Genomic DNA, 6,596 nt, shown 5'->3' with positions numbered 1-6,596 from the left:
AATGAGATTGCATGGGATATAAAAAAACATTTTTCTTAAACATTCAAAACGGTCTCAAACGAAACCGGATGGATGGATGGATAAGATGACATTTCGTTTTTTATATCACATCTCTATTGTAGGCAGGAATTTCACCATGCTTGATGTATTTATAAAAATGTATGTATTTTTTTAGGATTAAAATGCACTTTAGAACTAACTTTAAAAGCACAATGCATTTGAAAAAAGGTAATGCTGGGTGAGGTTAGCTTGACTCTTCACAATCAATGTCTGCTTGCTCTATGCAAATATGGTATCGACCTCAACATTTACATGTCTCCATTTCAAGGTTTTGTGCGTGTATTCAGTGTACAATATCTAAAAAATCTCTCTTAGGTGCAAATGTTGCCTTGGTTTCATTGGCTTTCTGAAACTGACAGAAGTCATTGTTATATTAAAAGGATTGTTCACCCACAAAACAGGGAACCAGTTAACATTTACTAACCCTTATGCGTTTTGAAACTTGTATGACTTTCTTTTTCCATGGAACACAAAAGGAGATATGTAAAGAAGAATGTAGCTTCTCTTTGTCATTGAGAAAGTGGATGGTGCCTTTTCTTTACCTCACACAAATCTATTATATGGCTTGAGAAGACTTGAAACAATCAAGAATACCACTTTTATTTTTTTGTCTTTTCGATTGACTTCCCCACTCTCATCAACAGCAGCTCTAATGTGAATTTCTCCTTTTTTGTTCCACAGAATCAAGCCATACTTTGAGTTAATGATGGCAGAATTACAATTTTTGGGTTTACTATTCCTTTAAAATGGCTTGCCAAATGTGTCACATCAAATCTCTTAACAGCATTTCAAACTCTTAGTATAATTCATCTGATGCTCTCTGGATCTTTTCTGTTAAAATTTCAGTCAGCCTACACTGCTTTCGTACCTAGAATGCTTTTAAAAATAAAATCTTTTAGCACACAGTGCACTTTCATTTACATGTTACATAAAAAGCACCTCTTGATCTTTTGCCTTCAGCAACCAATGATTACATGCCTCCTACCTTTTCTATCTCACTCACACACCACACAAATATATTACACTGTACACCAAGGGTAAAAAAATAAAAAATAAAACCAATTGCGTTGGCCTATATCTTTATTTGAATGTGTTTCAATGATAACGTGAGAACAAACGTGATTCTTTAATCCTAAGGCTTTTCGAGAATTTGAAGCATTGGCAGGTTGCTGCTAACAGCAGATAATCTTTCAATCTTCAGTACATTGACCAGAAAGAATACAGCAAATGTCCTAATGTATGATTCACTCACTCTGTGCTGCTCCTCCTACACATGTGCCCTGGCTTCGACTCAAATGCACACAGCAAACAATCCATCCCACTCACAAACGCAAACCAACTCACACACACTTTTAGATATACCAGCACATACCCATATACATTCAGATATTCCTTCTTTACTGCAAATAATTATGGTTTATAAGTTAAAGTTTTAATGTAAAAAATTGTATTAAATTAGAGTGATATTCAATGGTCACGTAATGTTGTAGTTACAGTATTATGATACATATTGGATATATACTTATATTAAAAATGACTAATAGGCTAAATGTCTACACACACACACACATGCACGCACGCACGCACGCACACACACACGTTAAAATAGAAGTTATTTTAAATAATAATAATAGGCTAATGTAATAATTTTCCACAATATCTGTTTTACTGTATGTTTAATCAAATAAATGCAGCTTTAGTGTGCACTTATGCTCACCAAAATAATATCAAAACATTCCAAAATCTACCCCAAACCTTTGAATTGTAGTAAATCATGTATATGATATAAAGCATATATTATACAATATAACATTTGATCCATTGACCATGGTGAAAGTACTCTATTTCCGAGAATGCTTCCGTTTACCCCCAAATCTTCAAAATGGACTCAAAACATGAAGCAGCTACAAGTTTACAAGCAGCTTAGACCAACTTTTCTGTTCTTGCCCATTTTGTGGTTGTGTAACTGTTGATATTCTTCTTTCCGTCATTCCAATTCTGCATCCTGTGGATACAATTTACTTAGAGCATATTAGCATACATATTCTGCCATATAAATAAAAATGCAGGAATAGTAAGACTAAGGGAGTATGAAACCACACCTAACCTTGCTAAAAGGTCTTAAGACCGTTTTATGTCTTTCATAGAAACACATAAGAGAGACATCCCAGTGCTGGGAATGCATGTCATGTCTGGCTGCAGGATATTCAGTCAAAGCCAAAATATTCATGTTGGACCCAGAAACAACAGTGACAATGTTGATACATACTATGCAAAACAGATGGAACAAAACGAGCATTATGTAGGTTACTGAGGAACAACGATGAGTGGAAGGGCGGCAGCAAAATCCCAAGCACACGACCCACTTATGTATTATCTTGGCACACAATGCGTTCAGTTTGGCCTCATTCACACTGAACTAATTAATTTAACTAAAAATAGCCACTTTGGCCCTTACAACACCACCAGAATTTCAGGCTCCTTCACTTGATCCCAAATAATTCACATGAGAAATCATATATATGTAGGCCATGAGACAGATGGTGCGATGGAAAGGAGGCTGGGGGTGGGGGGTGTACTTACTGACTTACTGAGAAGGCTATCCAACAGCATGCTAAGTAAACAGCTAAGAATGAAAATAAATTAAATGAAGAAATGAAGACTTAGATCCTTCACAATTGATTTATTGACAACCCAGACAGAACGCATTTCCTTTGCAATGGTTTAAAAAGTGAAGCAACTCTCCCTGCTGAATTTAAACTTTAAAAACTGAGCTAAGTACACACATCTGACTGCATATTAAGCATTATTTGTGCTATAAACTGTGCTCTTTTATTAAGGAGGTCAAAAACTCTACATCTGCCTATTCGCCATTCAGGACTTTCACAGTCAGATTTTAAAAATGATCTTAGTAAATGATTTCAGTAACATATAACATGAATTATTGTTATACAGAGCACACAGCATACAGTGTATCTATTATTGACGTAACATTAGTGTGCAATAGATTTGAAGCTCCTATGCTTGATCTCTGATAGTCATATTGCATCCACGATCACCTGCTAATAGCCAAACCTATCAGTTAACAAATACTTACTGGTCAACATAACACTGAAATCAATAACAACTCAATAAACCCATAAAGCTGTCCACCATGACAAAAACGTTAAAACAGAAATGCAGCTTAAAAGAGAGACTTGAACTGTGCTTCAACAAAATTGCTATCAAGACCACATCCAGATTGTATTGTGTATACTTGTAGATGGTGGAGTCACGACTTTGAAATAATATATACATGATTAAATAATGAGAAAGAGAGGAAAGCAAAAATACCTGTTTATGTTTAGCATTAGAATTATCAAATGGGATCTAATACAATAGGTTTGCCAGTGCAGTAATACGAGTTAGGATACAGACTTCACCTCAGTGTGTGCCTCTGCCCCCTGTGTGTACTGTGAGGACACCTCTTCCAGCTCCTGTATAACAATAGCAGCCAACTCCCCACGCTGGCTGGAAATCTGCTGAGCTTGGTTGCCATAGAGCAGTTTGTCTGCATCTGATTGGTCATCGCTGAAGAGCTCCTGCAGCACCCCCTGCTCTAGCTCCTCCCAGTAGTCCCACGCAGGCTTGGAAGAGTTTGGCTCGGGTTCAGAATCAGTCAGGTCTGAGTCCCAATCGCTATCTCCTCCTACCGCAGAGGCCAGAACAAAGTCTGCCTTTGAACCGCTGTCCTCTGATTCAGAATCTTTTGAGTCACCATATACTGAATGTCCCTCTGTAACCAGCAGGTGGCAGTCAGGAGCAGCCAGGTAAACAAAACTATCTGTAGAGAGGAAGTCACATTCATCAGGGTAAGGGCAAGGTTTGGCAAAGGAAGTAGGAGGCAATGGTTCCTCCAGTGCAGGTTTGGTTACGCTTTCCTGGGGTGGGGGAAGCACTGATACTGCCAGGTAGACAAAACTATCTGTGGCAACAAATGGATCAGTGTCGCTCTTGACTAATAAAGTTTCTTTAGCCTCATGTTTGGATGGGGAAAGTGGTAAAGGTACATCAGTCTTTGGTGTGTTCACAGTGTTACGAATCTCTTGGGTTAGAGATCCTTTGTCAACAGGTTTCAAGCGTGCTTGTATTTCTGTAGCTTTGGTTGCAATCTCTTTACAAAATGCTTGCCTTCCTAGCTCTACGCTATTAGCTCTCAGCCCAGGGGGATCATTTTTGCTGAAAGTTGCAAATTTATTTGCTTTTGGAATTGAAGAGTATGCCCCAGTATTTCTGACATAGTCTTTTCCCTCTTCTCCTTGAATAAGCGATGTAATACTTCCAAGATCTGACATAGCTCTGTCATTATCAGAAGTTATGTCCTCTCTACTCGTTTGGCTGGGATTTGACATGTAGACACCACTTGAATCAGAGTCTAGCGTCAGGTGGGAATCTGGCGATTCGCTATGGTCATATTTGTTACCCATTTGGGCATCAATGGTGGCAAGATCTAAGCTGGTTGGGATCTTCGCATGAGCAAGTTTATGGCCCCCTGGCTGAATAACAATAACATTACTTTTACCTTCACATGTTCGTAAATTGTACTGAAAAACTGGTTCATCGTCATCTTGGCTTTCCACAACCTCTTGGTTCATTTTCTCAATCTCCAACATGTCTTCAGCACCCAGTTCTGAGCTTGTACCTGATGGAGCTTCTGAGCCACCAAAACCCGATGGAGGATGTAAAAGAGGCCAGCGCCTTAGAGAGCCAACATTTTGCAAATCTTCATTCCATGTCTCATCCCAAAGTGAATTAACCATCTCCAACACAGCCTCCCAGTTTTCTTCTGCACATTCGGGAGTAGTATTTTCATCAATGCCTGGCTCAGCGCTCTCATGTATGAGCACCATTTTTCTCTCTTCTACTAAAGTTTCCTCAATCACACTCTCATTTTTGGATGCTTCAGCTTTACGCTCCTCTTGCTCTCGCAAGATCTTCCATTCTTGAAGTGAGCAATCCTTCAAATCTCTTGTCAGTGAAGACTTACCAAGCTGTCCATCCACATTTCCCTGGTGCTCAGGGAATGGGGAAAGACGGGGAATGGTCTTTTTATCGGAGACACTCCGCATTAGCAGAGAGGGTAGTGGGGGAAGAATTGGGAGGTTGTGAACTGCACCACCTTGTCTTACCGTCCTTCTCCTCCCAATCAGTCGCCGGGGCCAGGTGGACTCCATTGGAGTGGGAGAGATGGCAGGTCTTTTTGATGTTTGGGAGCGCAGAAGGGGTGTTGTGTCTGTTTCAGGTTCTGGGGTGATCGGCAGCGGTTCTCTCTCAGGCTCAATGTTCTGGGGTTTAAAAGTCAGAAACCGATTATCTTTTGCCATACACCCATCATCCCTTATACCATGGCCAATCTGTAATTTGTCTTGGTCTTCTTGGCCAGTCATTAGGGCACTGACTGATAACTCTGACAGTGGTGGTCTTGGTGAAGACGGTTGGATAGGTAAAGATTGCCTGTTGAACTGCTGATGGTAGGGCAAGGGAGAGGGAGAGAAGAACACTGAAGGTGTATGCGTACCAGTGGAAAAAGGGGATCCAGAGAAGGGTGAAATCTGTGGGGAGGTGATGCTATTTGGAAAGAAGGCAACTCCTGGGTTCAAGTAGTTCTTTTCCCCTGGGGAGAGTTCAAACGTTTCTGGGAACTTTGGCGGAGACAGAACCTTCCAGGAGTGACGGCAGAGGTTGTCCTTCTTGCCACTGTCCTGGTGATGATGCCGCTTGTTCATGGATCCGCTTGGAGCTGAACTGCAGGATACGCTAGGGGACGCTGACCTCACGAACCCTCTTGGTGACTTGCTTAGTTCATCATTTGCTAATTTCAGAGAGTCAAATATGAACCTCTCGTCCAGTTTTCTGCCACTGCTGACTAGCACAGAAGACCTTGTGTCAAACATTTCTCCACCTGCTCCCAGGGAACCATTGCTGGAGAAGTCAGTTTCTCTGCCCCTTCTCGAACCCAGTGTGCTGTGTGCCGAACTGTGGTCGATCTGTTCATTGATGCACATTGTGTCATAAATGGAGCGTTGAGGTATGTACCCATCTTCATTGTAGCCCTCCCTGTCATCAACTTTTTTCGAACAACAAGGGCTCTGCCTTAAGCAGCCGGGACGACTTAATGGCTTTCCCATTGTTTCCCTTCTTGATGATGGCCTTCTACACAACCTCCAATACAATCCTCCAGAAGTCTATCGTGTGACACTGCCAGAGCATGTGTACAAGGTCTTCTTAGAAATTATTGGAGACACAACAGTTTTGATTTATTTAAAAACAAATAAATAAAAAAACAAATAAAAACTTACTAGTCTTCTGGTGATGGCAAGTGGTTACACAACAAATGGCTTCACTGGAGGAAAAAAAGAGAGAGACATGCTTCCCTTAAATGCACAGCTTGACAGCAACATCAAGTGGGAAGGAAGCAACTTTGTAAGACAGTACACTTTACATATCCATGCCAACAGTGTAGCTTTTCGTGTATTACGGACAAAGAAGCTGTATGT

The 6,596-nt window shown here is 40.6% G+C and overlaps 1 protein-coding gene across 4 annotated transcripts in view; it reads left to right on the top strand.

Annotated features, from left to right (window-relative positions):
- gjb9a (gap junction protein beta 9a) overlaps window positions 1-2,583 on the top strand; it is a 6,980-nt gene extending 4,397 nt beyond the window's left edge. For all 4 annotated transcript variants that reach the window (XM_067455825.1, XM_067455822.1, XM_067455824.1 and 1 more), the window contains exon 2: window positions 1-2,583. This exon is cut by the window's left edge and continues 792 nt beyond it. The gene's annotated coding sequence lies outside the window, so the exon portion shown is untranslated.
- The last annotated feature ends 4,013 nt before the right edge of the window (window positions 2,584-6,596 follow it).

This window comes from Pseudorasbora parva, chromosome 10, assembly GCF_024679245.1.
Source record: "Pseudorasbora parva isolate DD20220531a chromosome 10, ASM2467924v1, whole genome shotgun sequence".
NCBI lineage: Eukaryota > Metazoa > Chordata > Actinopteri > Cypriniformes > Gobionidae > Pseudorasbora > Pseudorasbora parva.
The sequence above is the reverse complement of the archived record's forward strand: the minus strand, read 5'-3'. Positions and strand labels throughout refer to the sequence as shown.